We start from the raw sequence: 19,674 nt of genomic DNA on the forward strand, positions 1-19,674 counted from the left end.
TTGAGAGAAAAGCCAATAGAATACCCGAAGGCTGGGTTAATAGGATGGGTAGGTGCTATGAGTGAATTCAGCCAGTCAGACCCCAAATTTTTGCACACCACTACCACCCTCCCAATTTCAGAGTTAAAAAATACCTTTGTCATAACAGATCCTTTTGTTTGTATATCTCCAATACTGCTTGCAGTAGGACTCTGCTGTCACAGCTTAATTCTTACCACCTGAGACTCAGAGGATTTTTACACCTAAATTCATGAAAGATAACTGTATTGCTTTGCCCAAGTTCAGAACCTGATATTTCTTAATAACAAAAAGTCCAAGATCTTCCAGAGTAGTGGTGGTATGCAATTTGAAAGCAATTCAATAGACAAAATGGTTGTTTGACAATTAGATAAAAATTAATATTCATAGCCATTGCCTTTCAAAATAGTAATACTACTAATGTACCAGGAGGTAGTTTGACAATACATGGTTTTAAATAAATAGATTCATATTATACATTTTCTGGAAGTGAGTTACTTATTTTTTTATTTCTATTTTTAGCCCATTATTTCTGTTTTATACTGCTTGTAATAGTGGAATATTAGAACATATTTAAAATCTCCAAATATAAAAACTTACTGTAGCAATGTACAAAATTCAAAAATATTATGTACTAGTTAGATGAGTTATGTTACAAAGTAGTATCTTAATTGTCTCTGTAGAAACAGGATTTTCTATGTGTTCATAGATCTTATTGGAAGTCTATTATATTAACTTAATATTTTTTCCTACATATATGAGATAACATATTTTAAAGTGTTGTATTGTTTTTATTTAATTTTTCTGTAATAACCTGTATTACTTTTTTGTAAGAATTTTTTAAATAAACATTTAACAAGAGAAGTAAAAGAATGTGCATGAGAGATGAGTAGTATCAAGTCAGGAGAGATGGGAACAAAGGAACTCCTGCTTGTGCTACTGAGTCACTAGCACAACAGTCAGGATGTTCATGAACTACTGCTGGGCTGCTTGTTGGATCCAGAACGGCAAAAAACCCTGCTGTGGTACTATGAATGCTTTCTTGTGGGCTTTTATTTCCTCACATTACCCTATCCTATGTTTATAATCTCTCTGATCCTTAAAAACCATACCTTCATTTATTCAATAAACATTGTGTTATATGCCAACTGTCTTGGTAATGCTAAAGATACACTAGTGAGCCAAACAGACCTTTGTGGAATTTCAAGTCCATAGCAGAGAGGCAGATGCTAATGAGATCATACAGATGTATATAATGGAACAGAATAGAAGACTGTGCTCACTGGGCAAGTGGAGAGACCCACATTATATTAGGCATTCAGTCTATATTCAGAACTCAATTTAAGCTGAGGCCTGTAAAAGGGGCAGGAGTCAGGAATAACTATTTTAGGAAGAGAAAAAGAAGGCCCCAAGCAGCAGTGAACCTTAGAGACTAAGGAAGTGAAAGAATGCTGGCCACGGCGTTGACTGTGAAGAAACTCTAGGAGAGTTTACAAAAGTCAAGGTCAAATCACACAGGGTTTTGTAACTCGTGACAGGATTTTGTCTATTTCTCCTAAGCAATCAACAACCAATGAAAGACTTTGAACTGGAAAATACTTGAATCAGGTTAGTTTTCATGCTGGCCGTGGAATGAAAAATGAACTGTAGGGACAGATGAGCAGGATTGAGAGGAGCAGGAGGCTATTGATGAAGTACGAATATCAGTAACAAGTGAAAGGCTAGTCACGGATTTTGTCATTGATATTGCTATTTAATGAGACATTATCCAGAAGTAGTGGTAGACCATGATCCAGAATTTGCAAGATTGGCTGCCTACTAGAGATTATAGTTTCCACTTTCCCCCACTCCCCAGGGTATTATTTTATTTTGTTTATTTTTAATTTTATGAAAAGTAATGAACAAATAAGTGGTTATTATTAGGTACAGGCACTGTGGTAGGCACCAAAGTAAGTCAAAGATGATGTCCCTACCCTCATGGAACTCACTAAAGTGGGAACAAATATTAAATCTTCCACATTTATAATTATGAACTATGGGAGGACCATGTTTACCTGCCTTGTCAGGCACTAAACAAAATCTTAAGGAAATACTCTTCCTGGATCCCAGAACTAGGGCTACCTGGTATGATTGTGCAGTTTAGGTGTTATACAAAGATGCCTAATCAAGGGAGCCAATGTGGACTAAGACTCTTCCATACCCTTGTGCAACACTACATGTGTCCAGAAAAAGTGTCGTCCTGTCTTCATGCTAAGACAACTTGTAAGTGTGCACTCTTAGAGAAGAATTCTCTGGCATTAGGAGGGAATTCCCTATTCTCCAAACTGAATGGGTGGCTCTACCTTGTAATTGTGTGACTCGTGTGCTTAGAAAAAGAATGGACTCCAAAGGCAGTTTAGGACATAGATATTTTTAAGACACAGTTTTTTCAATGAGTCCTTCATCTACAGATCAACAAAATAAACTTAAGACAGTCTCCCAGGAGTGGAACAGTGGAGGAAAATTCTAGACTGTATATATGAAGTACTGGGGCGGGGGAAGAATTTGAGGTATCATAGTAGGAAAAACTGGAAGAGGAAGGAGGGATCCATATATTAATCAGGTATTGATTTCTGTACTTCAGCCTTATTAATTGATCAAGACTTTACTCCCATAATCTCAAGATTTCAAATTCATGTTTAAAATCATGAACTCTCAGCTTGTGGAAATGGTCCTGCATCTGGCAAGAATCCCGCCACAATAAATCAAGAGCCAAAAAATAAAGGATTAGGATTCACATAGCTTGAAATTATGGCTCCTCCCAATAGTTGCATGATGTTAAATAACCATAGTACACCTCTCTGAGCCTTTTATTTTTCCAGAAAATGGGAGAGTTCACTTCCACCCTGAGTTAGGAGGTTTGAATGAGATTTAAAAAAAAAAAAAAAAAAATTTAAAAAGTTTTAAAGATAAGCTTTATTTACCACAAAGCAAGACAGGTATGTTTTTCATGAAATACCAGGTTTGAGAGTTAGGAGGGCTGACTCTGAGCTGAGTTGGGCTGGCTGGATTGATTGAGCATCTCTACCTTGGGATGGTTCATTTCTGGTGGGAGGCTGGTGATTGGATATGATCCATGCACACAGTATGCATGTAAGGAACTAATGTACTGCATTAATAAGTACCATTAATATGTGTTAAGGAAAAGAAAAAGAAGTCCTAATGCAATTGACTACAACGGGGCTAGCACTGTGGTAAGCAGCGTTGAAGGATGGTAGGAAAAAAATCCTGAGGAGTACAAGCTTGATTAGCTGTGGGAGACCCTGAAGCTCACTCTACCATGGACAGCTTGATTTTATGAGCTCACAAATTCCTTTTCCCTTAATCTGGATTGGATTTCTGTCACTTGCAGAACAAATAGTCCCTATCTGAGACCAAACCATAGCACTCTCAGAGTTCACAGCACTCTCTGGTTCAGGAAGAGTTACTCCTGGGGAGAGTTCTTTGAGGCAGAAAAAAAATGGGAAGAAGCGCTTTCCCTGCAGACTAAAGAGTGGTCTGGCCCCCAACTTCTGGGATGCCTGACTGTGTGTGTTCTGTGTGTACGCTGGAGAGTTCTCTCCATGATGGCTGCTTTGGGGGCATCCACAGCCACAGGACTGGCCCACAGTCCTGGCCTGGTCCTGTGCTCAGATTCACTCCCTCACTTGCCCTCTTCCTGTTAGGTACTTGAGCTGGTGAGGATCAAGGAAAATAATGGCAAAGATAAGGAAAAGTATCTACATTAACTTCTTTTCCTCATCTTTCAGCCCAAATGAAGTTAAACCCCAGTGTGACTTCTGACTAAAGCAAGAACTAAGAAGGCAATTCGATGAGCCTGCCCACAATTACAGAAAGAGTGCCTCCCCCTCTTTCCAAGTAGCTGATACAGAAGTAAAGTGTTCAATCCACGCTCACCCCGTTCATTTTGTGAAGGGATTACATAGATCACCAAATTGGCAAGGTGATTCAGGTGACAGGAAGAAATGTGTCCACCATACTGAGGTCTAACCCCAGCAGAAGTCTAACTGCTCCCTCCTCCATGAGGGCATTCACCCCTGCAAGATGGTTATCATGAGGCTAAAACTGCACAAAACCCAGAAAATTATCCTTGAACATAGTCAAATCTCAGTAAGTAGGGAAGAAAAAGGGAGCTATAAAAAATAATGGAGATGATTTGGAAATAAAATAATCATGTCTAAACAGTCTGTTTTGTGCTGCTGTAACCATGTCACAGGATAATTCATAAACATCAGAAAATCATCTCTCACAGTTCCAGAGGCTGGAAAGTCCAATATGAAGGTGGCAAGGGCCTTCTTAGTGCATCACTCCATGACGGAAGGCAGAAGGGCACAAGAGGGTGATAGCAAAAAAGGGCAAGAGGGGGCTTAACTCAATAACAGACTCACTCCTCTGATAACATTAACCCATTCATGAGGGCTGACTGGAACACCTCCCATTAGGCCCACCTCCCACCACGGTGGCAGTGGGGCTTGAGTTTCCAACACTGAGGGACACATTTAAACCACAGCAAATGTCCATTACATGCTAAAATGAAAATTGTACACCACACATACATACAGATATAATACCTCCTATGGGGATGGTTCCTTGTATCTATACCAAAAATATTTTGTTTCTCATGAATGGCAGATATCTTTATTTTATGAAGCCCCAATCTTACAATCTTATATTCTGAAATGATATCTGAGTTGTAGTTTTGATAAGCAAACATTTGAGTGAGTCAAACATCTTTTCATTGTTTACAGACATTTTTATGCCTTGTGTTTGCATATGTGTGGTTTGTTTATGACTTTTGTCCATTTTTATGTCATAACTTTGGATTTTTCCCTCACTTTCCAAAGAATTCTTTATTCATTAGGGTTTTTTCTATGACAAACGTTGCAAATATTTTCTCCAAGTTTTTCAGGTGCATTCTGTTTTATTTTTCCATACAAAAGGGTTTTTTAATGCAGTGAAATTTATCAAAATTGTTTTATTGCATCTAGATTATGAATCATAATTAAAAACCTTTATAACCATGGCAAAGGAATTTACTGTGTTTTCTAATTTTTCTCCTATTCATGGATAAAATGGTCATCCACATACCAATTCCCAAAGATTCTACAAAATAGAAACTAAATCTAATAATTAATGTTAGCAAGTCACAAGTACATGGTCTATATACATAAAAAAATTAAATTTCTATACCATTAAAATGAATGAAAATTAAAATTATGATTATGGTATATAAATATATATGGTATAAAAATATTTGTGAAACACATAGCTAATAAATAGTCTATATCCGGATTTTCAAAAAGAACTTTCAAAGCTCAAAAATCCCACAATTTATAAAATAGGCAAAGAATATAAATAGATTATACCATACCATTTATAATACTCCACAAAACATGAAATACTTAAACATAAATTTAAAACATATGTGCAGAATTGCATTCTGAAAACATAAAACACTAACAGAGGAAAGCGAAGATCACATAAATGGACAGATACTCTAAGTTCATAGGTTGAATTCTATAGTGTTAAAATGTCATTTCTCTCCAAATTGACCTATAGATTCAACATAGCAGATTAGGAACATAGCAGATTTTCTTATAGAAACAGAGAAGTTGATTCCAAATTGTACATGGAATGCAAAGTATCTAGAATAGTTGAAACAACTTTGAAAAACAACTATGTTAGAAGGCCCATACTATCTGATTCCAATATTTATTGTAAAGTTACAGTAATAGATAACTGTTGGTAAAGGGTTGGTAAAGTAAGAGACACATAGAATCATAGAATAAGGGAATAAGACGGTTTTAAGATAGATCCATACATGACAACAAAAACACAATTTGTAGAATGAAAGAATTGATAAATTGGACTTTATTTAATTTAAAATCATTTTTCTATAAAAGACATTAAGAAATAAAAATGGAGACAGAGAAAATATTTGTAAAATCCATAGCTAATAAATATTCCATATCCAGATTTTTTAAAAAGAAATTTCAAAGCTCAATAAAAGAAAAAAACCCACAATTTATAAAATAGGCAAAGAATTTGAATAGATACTCCATCCTATGATATGTGAATGGCAAGTGGGTTCATGAAAAGATGACCATAGTGTTATGCAATGATCATCATTACACACAAAACTACAATAAAACACCCCCACTAAGCTATGAGAATGGCTAATTTAAAAAGAACAACAGACACACACACATACACACACGCACACACACATGCATGCACAAACTGACGATATTGTTTTAGTCAGCTTTATCATCACTGTGACCAAAAGACCTGACAGGAACAATGTTAGAGGAGGAAAAGTTTATTTGGTGCTCCCAGTTTTAGAGTTCTCAGGCCCTGCATGCCAACTCCATTGTTCGGGGCCAAAATAAGGCAGAACATCATGGCAGAAGGGTGTGAAGGAGGAAATCAGCTCAGGACACAGTACCAAGAAGCAGAGAGAGAGCTCTGCTCACCAGAGAAAAAATATAACCCAAAGACACACCCCCCAGTGACCTACTTTCTCCAGCCACACCCTACCTGCCTACAGGTACCACCCAATTAATCCATTGAAGTGGATTAACTCAACGATTAAGTCAAAGCTCTCATAACCTGATCATTTCGCCTCTAAACTCTTGCAATGAACAGATACCTTATATCTAAATCATAACAGATACCAAGTGGCGTCAAAGATGCAGAGAAACAAATTATCGTACACTTTGGGGGGAAAAGTGATCTTTTGTTTTAATTGCTCTTTTTTAAAGCTAAACATATCTTTAGCATATGACCTAGCAATCGCATTCATGGATATTTCTCCAAGAGAAAGTAAAAATTTGAACCTGTATCTTAATGTTTATATTATCTCTTTCATTATCACCACAAGAGCCAAAACCAAATGTCCTTCAACTAGGGAATAGATAAGAGAACTATGGTACAGGCATACAATGAAATTAGCAATATAATAAAATAAACTACATGGGAGTTTCTTAAGTGTATTAAGTAAAAGAACTAGACTCAAAAGGCTACAAACTACACATCCACCTATATGACATTCAGGAAAAGGCAAAATCATAGGGACAAAACAGATCAGTGGTGGTGAGAGGTTGACTACAAAAGGAGAAATTTTATTGTCCAGTATCTTTTGGTTGACTGAAGCCAGCCTTCAGTAGTAGGTTCTTCAGGACGAATTCATAAGAACAAATTTCATATTCTGTGATGTTTAAAAGTATGTTTCTATGGCTTTAATAATTGAAGAGCAACTTGGCTGGATATAAAATCTTAGGTTCACATTTTCTTTTCTTGCATCTAAAAAAAGCTTTCCATTGCTGCCGTACCTTGTAGTTACATTTAAGAATTAGATACCAGCGTAATTCTTTTGTCATTGTAAATTGTGTGATCCTTTTGTCTGGAGGTCTTGAGGATTTTCCCCCTTTATCTTTAAAATCTAATGGTTTTATTAACTTATCTTAGAGCGGATCATTCCCAGTTATCTGATACATCTTTTCAATGTGTGGATTCTCATAGGTAGTATTTTTTAAGTTGTATTTTATTACTAAGAAGTTTTCTTCTATTACGGTTTTATATTTTTACTTTGGTTTCCTTCAAGAATTCCTCACCTGTTTCTTTGTCTTCTGGCTTTATTCCTGACACTTTTTCTTTCATTCCATTTCAGTTTCTTGGTTGTTGGCCTATCTTTCTTCCACGCCCCTCTTAAATTTCCGTTTCAATACATCCTGCTTGGGGACTATGGCAGGTTGAATGGTGCCCCCCACCCGACACACACACACACACACACACACACACACACACACACACACACCAAAGTCCACCTGAAACCTGTGATTATGCCCTTATTGGAAAAGGGTCTTTGCAGATATTAAGTATCTTGAGCTAAGATCATCTTAGGAATCAGGTGAGCCCTAATTCCAATGGCAGACACCCTGAGAAGAGAAGGGGAAAAGTCACACTAGAAAGAAGATAATGAGAAGATGGAGGCAGGGACCACGTGCCGCATCCAGGAGGCAAAGAACACCAAGGTTTGCTGGCAGCCACCAAAACATCCAAAAGAGGGATGGAAGGGAGTCTCCGACCTCCAGAAGAAATAAACCCTGCTGACACCTCGATTTTAGAACTTCTGGCCTCTACGCTATGAGAAAATAAACATCGGTTTGTTTTAAATCACTCTGTTTGTGGTAATTTGTTAAGGGAGCCCTAGAAAAATAATTTAGGTGACTTTTAATTTAGTTTTAAATTTCAGGATGATTTTCCTGTTTTTCTCTTAAGTTCAAGAAGCTTTTAATTTCTTTCTATTCTTTTTTTTTTCCCAAATCCTATTATCTTTAAACTTCTGATGAGAGATTTTTTTTTTTTTTTCATATTTCCAAGTACCCACCTGAGCTGCTTTAATTCCGTCTGGGGTGTTGTGTCGCAGTTTTCTTCTGCTTCATGGGATTGTTACTTTGCTGTTGTTACCTCTTTCAGAGGGGTTGAAGATTTTCATCACTGGAGGAGCATTGAGTCTCTTTCTTTTTTTCTTTAAGTAGCTCTGCACAGATTTATATCATGTTCTTCAACTCTTTTCTTGGATTTGGGCTGATTTGCACGATTTTTGGCTTGATGGTGCCCTCTTCTGTCAACGTGGCAAAGTGCAGCTTCTTTAATGCTCGCACTGATAATCAGAGAGGGATTGTGTCTCCTCTACAGGAAACCCACACTGTCTTAAGACCCTCACCTTTCACTTTTGGTGCCATGGAAAATCGTTGTCTTTCCAGGAAGCGCTTCCCAAAGCGCACAACTCTCACATTCCCCAAGGTGATAACTTCACATTTCCTTACACGGGACGCTTGCTCTAAATCATTTCCACCTTTACCTTACCTCTCTCTCTTCCCTTGTGTCTCTCTCTCTCTGGAAACTACCGTTCTGAAATGGCCCACAAAATCAAGGAAGTCTAAAAAAAAAAGAAAACCAGAAGCAGAGTGGATGGGACAGGAACTGGAATCACAGAGAGAGGGCAGGGGAATGCCAGAGGGATGGTGAAAGCAAGTTTCGGGGAATACTTTCTCAGGACAGCATTAGAGATCAGCAGTTTGGTAGGACAGTCCGCCTAAGATCCCCTCAAAAATAAAGCTGATAAAATAACTAATATTTATAAATACAGGCATAAGAAAAGTTTCATAGCTCTGTCAGAGTTTGAGGACAAAGGTGATTATATTTCAAAAGAACACTAAGAAAACAAAAAATGTAAGAATTAACTCCATGGTGGGGATGAGACAAGGTTTAGAAGAAAGGAAATTGAACTGTAAAACTCAGCTATAAATAACATTTACATAGTCAAAATTTAATTGTTGAATATTGATTTAATCAATAAGATGCTGCCATAACACTATCAGAAGTGGAGTGCAGGGGAAGTGTGTGTGGGTGATGGGTGAACAGTAATATAGCTAAGTGATTTTCTAAATTGAAAAATAAAAATATGGTGTTAAACCACTTCGTCTGTGGTAATTTAAGATGGCCCTAACTACTGCATTTGTGACTATTAGCACCACCGAATATCAAAAACAGAAACCACACTCAGTCCCAAATATGGCACCAACCATCAAGTGAAACAGTCAATCACTTGGAGGAAAGTCAGCTACACTGGACTCCATCCACTCTATAATGGAATACATCTCCTTCTGATTGGGATTGGCATATATTCCAGTAATGGATTTTTCCTTCAGACCACAGGCCTCAGATAGCATTGCTATGTAGCTAGCACTATCACAGAGTGACTTGCCAATGTGACATACCATATAAAAGTGCCTTGGATATGTGTCTGTGGGCACAAGACTAAGGGATCCACCAGTCCAACTGCATACTTTGCCTTTAAGAAGGTAACAGAGTGTTAAATCTACTCCTTAAAGCCTGAGTTGAAGTGACATCCTCTTAAAGGCCAATTTGGAGGTGGTGTGCTGTCAGGGTGGATCCTGTATTCTAAATAGTAGAATATATAATTCTGGATTCAAGTTGTGGGAGTGAGAAGTGGCCCTACTTACCATCAATCTCCAGCTGGAGAATTTGTACTTCTTATCTTCCCCAGACTCAGGCTCTGTAGGTCTAAAATCCTTTTTCCCAAGTGCTGATACTTAAACCTAACAGTATTGACTTCTCTCTTTGGTGCACTTGTAACTTGACTTTCTACTACTCTGTAAACTCCTTTGAAAGCAGGGACCATGCTGCCATATATATAATCTCAGTTTCCTCATCTACACAGTGGTAATAATGATAACATCTCCTCAAAAGGTTCAAAAATTTCTACTGAGAAACTAAACGTCTCCATAGTTGTTGCATGGGTTAACAGTTCCATCTGTGTTTCTTTGACTGTCTTCTGTGTCACCCACCTCCTTCCTGACATTTTTTTCCTCCATTCCAGTTGATTCATTAAGGGCAGAGAAGTGTCCATGTCACAAGGCAAGAGATACACAAGAGTTTCTCATTAATATTGGCACTGTTGCTTTTGTAATTCTGTTGTGTGTCCCCAGGACTTGGCATAATATATGTACACCAATATTTTTGATTCAAAAAACAAGTGGTTAGGAGGAGAGGTGGGTGGAAATAGATAAAAAGTTTAATAATTTAAAAAGTCTATGCCAAAGAGATAGGTACATGCCCTTGTTTATCGAAGCACTATTGATAATAGATAAGATATGAACTCTAGCTACGTGTCCATCAACAGAAGACTCTCTATATAAAATAGTTGGGAGTAAACCTAACCAAGAAGGTGAAAGATCTCTACAATGAAAACCATAGAACACTGAAGAAAGAAATTGAAGAAAATGTTAGAAGATGGAAAGACCTCCAATGTTCTTGGATAGGCAGAATTAATATTGTCAAAATAATTATCAAAATGAATCTAGAAATTCAAGGCAAACCCCATCAAAATGACATTCTTCACAGAACTAGAAAAAAGTCCTAAAATTCATTTGGAAGAATAAAAGACCCAGAATAGCCAGGCAATCCTGAGCAAGAAGAGTGATACTGGAAGCATCATATACCTGATCTCAAATTATGTTCAGAGCTATAATAATATAAAATAGCTTTACAGTAATATAAAACTATAGTGAAAACAGCTTGGTATTTGTCGCTGGCTCTTTGTGGTTCCAAAATCCGTGGGTATTTGTCACCGCTTGCAGCAACAACTTGCACGGGTCTTATGGGTGGTGGAGTGGAAACTGAGGCACTTCTATCTTTCTCTTTAGTGCACTGCTTTCTTGCTTGTTTGTTTATAGAGGATAGAGGAAATGAGGTTTACTTGCTTTGAGAGGAGAGAGAGAGAGACTTTGCTTCTCTGAGAGAAAGAAATTTTGCTTAAGAGAGACCTTGAGAGAAGGACAGGCTTTGCTTAGAGCTTAGAGGAAGAGACTTGCTACACCTTAAAGTCCTGCATCCTATGAACTAAGGGTACGTCCACCCAAGGTGCCCTAGTGATGCGTCTCAGTTCTCCATTCCGCGATCTGCCTTCCGCCACTGCCCCTACTCGCTGCTGTGCCACTTTTCCCTACTAGCTGCCATTGCGCGTTTCCTAGCTGCTTTTCCCTGTGTGTGTCTTCTTCTACTGCTTTTCTGCTGCTAATGGCTGCTATGTCTCTGTCTCGCTCCGCTTACGCTTATATCTCCTCCAGGAGGCCGAGAGCAGGGCCACGCCTCTTACGCAAAGATTAGGGGAGATGCTCCGAGCAGGCAATTAGTGCTCGAGAACACATGCGCATACATTGTGTGCGTGGAGGATAAAATCACCTGAGTGTGCTTATGTCAATTAACCTCCTCACTGCCGATGTGATCAGGCGCCATCCCGGCGCCGCCAACATGGCACAGCCCCCAACAGGTATTGACATCAAAACAGACATGAAGAATAGATTAGAAGACACAGACAAATTCATATAGGTATAGGCATCTGCTACTTGATAAAGAGGACAAAAATATATGTTGGAGAAAAGATAGCCTTTTTAACAAATGGTGCTAGAAAAACTGAATATCCATAAATCAAAGAATGAAACTAGATCCCTACCTACCTCTGACCCTGTACAAAAGTCAACTCAGTGAATCAAAGACCTAGGAATTAGGCCAGAAACATTGCAACTGCTAGAAGAAAACAGGATCAATACTCCATCATATAGGTGCAGGCATTGACTTCCTTAACAAGACCCCTAAAGCTCAATAAATAAAATCAAGAAGAAATAGGTGAGATGGCATTGAATTTAAAAACTTCTGCAGAGCAAATAAAACAATTAAAAGCACAAAGAGCCTACAGAATGGAAGAATATCTTTGCCACCTACTCCTCTAACAGGGGATTAATATCCAGAATATATAAACAATTCAAAAAACTTAACATCAGAAAACAACTAACCCAATCAATAACTGGGCAAAAGACCTAAACAGACATTTCTGAAAAGAAGAAATACAACTGACCAACCAATACATGTAAACATGTTCAACATCCTAGCATTCAGGGAAACGCAAGTCACAACCACACTGGGCTTTCACCTCACCCCCATTACAATCATCAAGAATCAGGAAGAATCAAGAATACAAATAATAATAAATGCCAGCAAGGAAGTGGGGAAAAGGCACACTCATACATTGTTGGTGAGATAGCAAATTACCATCACCACTTTGGGAAGCAGTATGGAGATTCCACGAAAGACTAGGAATGGAACCACCATATGAGCCAGCTATCTTATTCTATTATTCAAAAGAACAAAAATCAGCATAGTATAGTGATATAGGTACATCTATGTTTATAGCCATGAATTCACAATAGCCTAATCATGGAACCAGCCCAGGTATCTGTCAACCAACAAATGGATAAAGAAAATGTGATATATATACACAATGGAATTTTAATCATCCATAAAGAAAAATGAAATTATGGCATTTGCTGGTAAGCGGATGAAACTGGAGAACATAATGCAAAGTGAAAGGAACCAGATTCAGGAAGTCAGAGGTAGAATGCTTTCTCTCATATAGGAAAGATAGAGCAAAATAAGGGAGAGAAAACAGGGGTTAGATTCCACAAAAATACAGGGGAGATCAGTGGAATAGAGGAATGGGATTAAGGGGGAGAGCGGAGGAATGGAAAAGTGGAGGAAATGCAGCATGGAATTAACAAAATTTTGCTATGCACATATATGAACATGTCACAGTGAATTTCACTTTCAAATGTATCTTTAAGCGCTGATTAAAAAATACAATAAGTAATTAGAAAGAAGGTCAGTAGAGGAGAGGAAGAAAAACTGGGGGAAAAAGGAAAGAGGGAAAGAGGAAGTACTGGGGACTGAAATGGAGCAAATTAAATTCACTGTATGATTATGTCAAAATGAATTTCACATTTTGTATAACTATAATGCACTAATAAAATGTTTATAGCAGTTCAATTCACAATAGCTAGATTGTGGAATCAACCTAGATGCCCTTCAACAGATGAATGGATAAAGAAACTGTAGTATATATACACAATGGGATATTATTCAGCCATAAAGAAGAATAATATTATGGCATTTGCAGATAAATGGATGGAATTGGAGAATATCATGCTAAGTGAAATAAACCAATCCCCAAAAACCAAAGGCCGAATGTTTTCCCTGATAAGTGGATGATGATATATTATGGGGGTGAGGTATGGGGAGTGAGAGAAGAATGGAGGAAGTTTAGATTACATAGAGGGAAATGATGGGTATGAAAAATGGTGGAACAAGATAGATATCATTACCCTATGTACATGTGTGATTACACGAATGGTATGAATCTACATCGTGTACAACCATAGAAATGAAAAGATGTACCCCATGTGTGTACAGTGAATCAAAATGCAGTCTGTAAAAATAAAAAAAAATTTAAAAACTTATGAAAGAGTACTAGAATAAAAGAAATCAGGCACTCAGGTGTGAAATAACTATTTAATAGGATAATAAAGAAATAAAATCTGATAAGAAGTCACAACAACAAAACAAAACAAAAAAAGAAGATGTTTGCCGGGAGCAGTGATGCACGCCTGTAATCCCAGTGGCTTGGGGGCTGAAGCAGGAGGATCACAAGTTCAAAGCCAGCCTCAGCAAAAGCAAGGTGCTAAGCAACTCAGTGAGACCCTGTCTCTAAGTTAAACACAAAATAAGGCTGGAGATGTGGCTCAGTGGTCGAGTGCCCCTGAGTTCAATCCCCAGTCCTCACCACACACTCCAAAAAAGAAGATGTGAAAAACACTATTTAGATTTTTCTTTGTTGTGACCAAAACACCTGACAAGAACAACTCAGGAATGTGGGAGTTTATTTGGAGCTAATAGTTTCAGAGGTCTCAGTTCATCGACGGCTGACTGCGTTGCTCTGGGCCAAAACTGAGGCAAAATATCATGGCAGAAGGGCCCAGCAGAGGAAAATTTCCCAGTTCAGTGAAGGGGCAAAACACTAAGAGAGAGGAAGAGGCTGCAGGAAGAACAACCATTCCAGGGCTCGCCCCCAGTGACCCTCCTTCTCCAGCCGCACTCCATCTGCCTAGTTACCACCCAGTCAGTCCATTCAAACCAGAAAGGTCTGATTAGGTCACAGCTCTCATAATGCTATCATCTTACCTCTGAATATTTCTGCATTAACAGAAGCTTTTAGGGAATAGCTCACAGGCAAACCATAACAGTTAGTTTGCAAGATATATTGAGAGAGGGATAAATAAATAAAAGAATGAAAGAAATTGAGATGGGGGATGGTGAGCAAAGGTTGAATTCGAACAGTGTGCATTGTATGCATGTGTTGAAATATCACCCTAAACACCATTCATATGTACAATTAATACCTCGTAAAAAATAAAATATTTTTTTTTAAGTTTTAAAAGAAGAGGGTACAGAGAGATAGCAGGCAGGATTAGAAGTACCATATTCAAAGAATTTAAAATGTGCTGTAGGTCTGAACTAGAGAATCTCACGGCTGAAAGTCGCTGAGTGAAGCAATAATAAAATCTTCAATGTAAGGACAATTTGGAAAGTGTTACCACTGCCGAACAGTAGGCCGGCGGAGCTGGTGTTCTTTCAGCTGGCAAACAAAATTCTGCTCTGTAGCTTCTGATGGAATTTGCCATGGTCTGGTGAGAAATAACTCACACGAGAGAAACCAATGGGGAAAAAATAGAGATTACTAACGGCTGGCCAAGTGCAGCAGACAGTGAGGTCAGAATGGTTCCCCCAGGCCAAACCTGTAACTCTCTTTTTTTGGCAAGTGCTGCCTGGGACACTATAATCCACCACTGTTGGATCATTTGTTGGAAAAGTAGCTACCCAGGGTTTCTCTGTACTTTTGCTTTCCCTAGAACTCCCAGTTGAATAGCACTTTATTGTTCAATGCCTCCCAGGGCCACACACCTTTCCTGTAGAGCATGTTCCAAGAATAGTATATTTCACATCTGAAAAAGAGGTGCTCGTGAAGTCCTCACAGGCCTTTCTCTTTGATCTCCTTCCACGTGGATTCATGAAGTCATCATTGCCTTTGTCTCAACCTGAGCTGCCGAGTTCCAGATTTTCAGCCTGTGCCTATAGACTGGTTCCTTCCATTCCTGTAACCAGTCCTCCAAATACACTTTTGCCAAGTGGTTTTAAGAGTTTCCTGATGAAGATTTTATGTAACTTTTTTCCCACCTGTTTTTATGCAGTCTTTCTTGGGCAAGAGATTAAAACAGACATCTGAGGAAGCACCAGTGAGCGTTTTGGATAATGCCCAAACTCTGGCTTTCAGCCCTGGCCCCTGCTTATTCAGGTGGGCTGTGGGCTTCCACAGAGCAGAAAGGTGGCCACTAGTTGGAAATTCATCCCCCTCGAACATTTACCTGCATAGGACTGAGAAAATGGATCTGACGTGATCTTGCTTCAAAACAACCGTCGCTGTCTCCTTTTCTCATTTTCTTCTTAGCATTAATGCTAGGCACCAGCCAATTTTCCTATGTCTCTTTACCACCATATTCACTGTTATTGGAGCTGCAGAATGCTCGTTTCATGCTGACATTTCAACATTTCAGAGGCATTCAGGAAATCCAAACTTAGAGGGCTTTTTTCATATTTTCACTACAGTCCTCAAGACAGGGAAATAGGAAATCAACATCCCTACCTCCTCCATTGTGGCCCCTTGAATTTAAGCAGGGCAGATTCACCTCAACTCTGCCCCCTCCCCAAGGCATGAGGCCTTGATCCTTATCAATGAGACAAATAGATGTCCACAGAATCCCTATTTTCAGTCTCTGAGAAATAGTTCAGCAAACCCATATTTTGCTTCATTAAACCTCTTGAAATGTATTTATTCATTTCAATTTCTAATGAAGAGATACTGGGATTTCTGGCTAAATTGGAATAAAAAAAAAACTGAATTACCCTCCTGCATTAAATAACTAAAGAACCAGAAAAAATAATGCTGTTAAGATATTAGAAATCAAGACGTAAATAGCATAAATCCCTGAGAAACAGGAAATAAACAAGCTTAGGAGCAGTATCCAAAGGGACCAAATGGTTTCCAGGAAGCTTAATTGCATCCCTAGAACAAAGCTCAAGATATTTATCAGAGGGTTGGGGTTGTGGCTCAGTGATAGAGTGCTTGCCTAGCACACATGAGGCCCTGGGTTTGATCCTCAGCACCACATAAAAATAAAATAAAGATATTATGTCCACCTACCACTAAAAATATATATTAAAAGAGATATTTATCAGAATACAAAAATATCTATCATGAAAAAAGAAAATATTTCTAATGTCTGGCATCCAGTGAAAAATCACCAGGCATGAAAAGGAGCAGGAAAGTGTTTCCCATAATAAGAAGGAAAATCAATTAAAAATGATCCAGAAGTGCCGCATAGATAAAATTAATCATCAAGGATATTAAAACTGTATTTTATATAATCAAGAACCTAAACTAAAGATGAAATCTTCAATAGTTCAGATAAAAAATACTCTAGGTTTCAAGATGGTGGCCTAGAGGGTGGCTGCATTTCATGTTGCTCCAGGACTCAGGATTCAAAAGAGGAGATATTGAGACACTTGGGACCAACTCAAAGCAGCCGGGTGACTCTCTCCCGTTGGGGAGGCGTCCCGGATGGGACGGTAGTCCCGGAACGCAGGGAACTTTGTGAAGTAGAGCTGCCGGCGAGACGCCCCTCCCCCCGCTGGAGCAGTGAACTCCGACAACTGGGAGCGCCGTAAAGGAGGCCGCTCGGCACAGCGCTGGGACTTGGAGCAACCACTGGGGCTCCGGCGGCTGCCCAGGGGAGGAGTGGTGAGGAGAGCTGTGTGGACTCAGGACACCGGGGCCTGCCCTGAGGAGGAGGAGGAGGAGGAGCGTGGCCACTTGGATTCGGAGTGACTACACCAGAGCTACAGGTGGTTGCCAGAGGAGGGGCTGCGTGGCGAGCTGTTTGGACTCAGACCACTTCTGAACACTGGCGCCTGCCCAGAGGAGTAGGAGGAGGAGCGTGGCGGGGCATTTGGACTCGCAGTGACTGCATTAGAGCTCCAGGCAGCGGCTCAGAGGAGGCGGCGATTGGTGAGTTGTTTGGACTTAAAGTGACAGCTCCTGAACACAGTGGGGCTGCCTGGAGGAGAAGCGCGGTGGGTCGCTTGGTCTCGAGTGGCTGCACCAGAGCTCTGGGCGGTTGCCCAGAGGACGCATGCAGCGGGTCACGTGGATTCAGAGCCACTCAGAGCAACCGCTCCTGAACACCCGGGGGGGTTATCTGGAGAAGGAGGAGGAACCGGGGAGGGTCACTTCGACTCGGAATGATTGATTGCCCAGGTCTACGGGTGGTTGGTGGGAGGAGGAGGCACGCAGTGAGTTGCTTGGACTCCTAGTGACCGCACCGGAATACTGGGCGGCTGTCTGGAGGAAGAGGCGTGTGGCGGGTCTCTGGGACTCAGAGCGACTGTACGGGGCCCCAGGTGGCTGCTCAGAAGAGGGGCCGCATAGCCAGGTGTTTAGGTGCAGAGCAGGGTCCCAGGATCTAGGAGGCTTCTTGGTGGAAGAGCCCCACAGAGACAGGCTTAGGGGCGGAGTGAAGGTTCCAGGGCTGCGGGCAGATTCTCTGAGGAGGGGCAGCCTAAGGAGATTCATCTGCAAAGGGTGAGGCTCCCAGGCCCAGGAGGTGGGGCCGGGCCCCTGGGAACTTTGCAGAGGAAGGCAGCCCAGCCCAGGCGGTAGCTGTAAATTGAGGGGAACCTCTAGGAGGGAACTGACCAGCGAAACCTCCCCACCGGGTGAGTCTTCCCTGGCGGGTGAGGTTTCCCCACAAGGACGGTAAAACCAGAGACTCAGGCCCAAAGAGGCCTTGCCTCAGCCCGCAGCCTAGTTCCCCTTTGGATGACCATTGGTCTACAAGTGGAGGCACCTCTGCCCACTAGCAGGGAATATACCCCACCTGAAGGCCACCACTTCTAGAGAGGCAGCTTCCTTGTGGAGCACCGCATTATCAACTTCCTCCAAGACTTCATCCTATTGAAGGCTAAGGGGGGATATATATAGAAATCTTCAAGGACATTGTAAGTCAATAGAGGAAATCTGCAATATCTCAGCGGTCCACTGATACCTGAACAATATGAGAAAACAAGGAAAGAAAATGCTGCAAACAAATCTAGATGTTACATCAATAAAACCCAATGACAGCATGGCAGAAGAAATGACAGAAAAGGAGTTCAGAATAAACATAATTAAAATGATCAGAGAAGCAAACGATGAGATGAAAGAGCAAATGCAGGCATTGAATGATCACACCAATCGACAATTAAAAGAGCAAATACAGGAAGCAAAAGATCATTTCAATAAAGAGTTAGAGATATTGAAAAAAAAAACCAAACAGAAATCCTTGACATGAAGGAAACAATAAACCAAATTAAGAACTCCATAGAAAGCATATCCAGTAGGATAGAACACCTGGAAGACAGAACCTCAGATATTGAAGACAAAATATTTAACCTTGAAAACAAAGTTGAACAAACAGAGAAGATGGTAAGAAACCATGAACAGAATCTACAAGAACTATGGGATATCATGAAAAGGCCAAATTTAAGAATTATTGAGATTGAGGAAGGCTTACAGAAACAAATCAAAGGAATGAACAATTTATTCAATGAAATAATATCAGAAAATTTCCCAAATTTGAAGAATGAAATGGAAAATCAAGTTCAAGAGGCTTATAGGACTCCAAATACACAAAATTACAACAGACCCACACCAAGGCACATTATAATGAAAATACCTAACATACAAAATAAAGACAGAATTTTAAAGGCTGTGAGAGAAAAGAACCAAATTACATTCAGGGGGAAACCAATACGGATATCAGCAGATTTTTCAATCCAGACCCTAAAAGCTAGAAGGGCCTGGAACAACATTTTTCAAGCCCTGAAAGAAAATGGATGCCAACCAAGAATCTTATACCCAGCAAAACTTACCTTCAAATTTGATGATGAAATAAAATCCTTCCATGATAAACAAAAGCTAAAAGAATTTACAAAAAGAAAGCCAGCATTACAGAACATTCTCAGCAAAATATTCCATGAGGAAGAGATGAAAAACAAAGAAGCAAATCAGCAAAGGGAGGAATTATCCTAAAGGAATTGTCAAAT

This window comes from Sciurus vulgaris (assembly GCF_902686455.1).
Source record: "Sciurus vulgaris genome assembly, chromosome: 10".
NCBI classification, from domain to species: domain Eukaryota; kingdom Metazoa; phylum Chordata; class Mammalia; order Rodentia; family Sciuridae; genus Sciurus; species Sciurus vulgaris.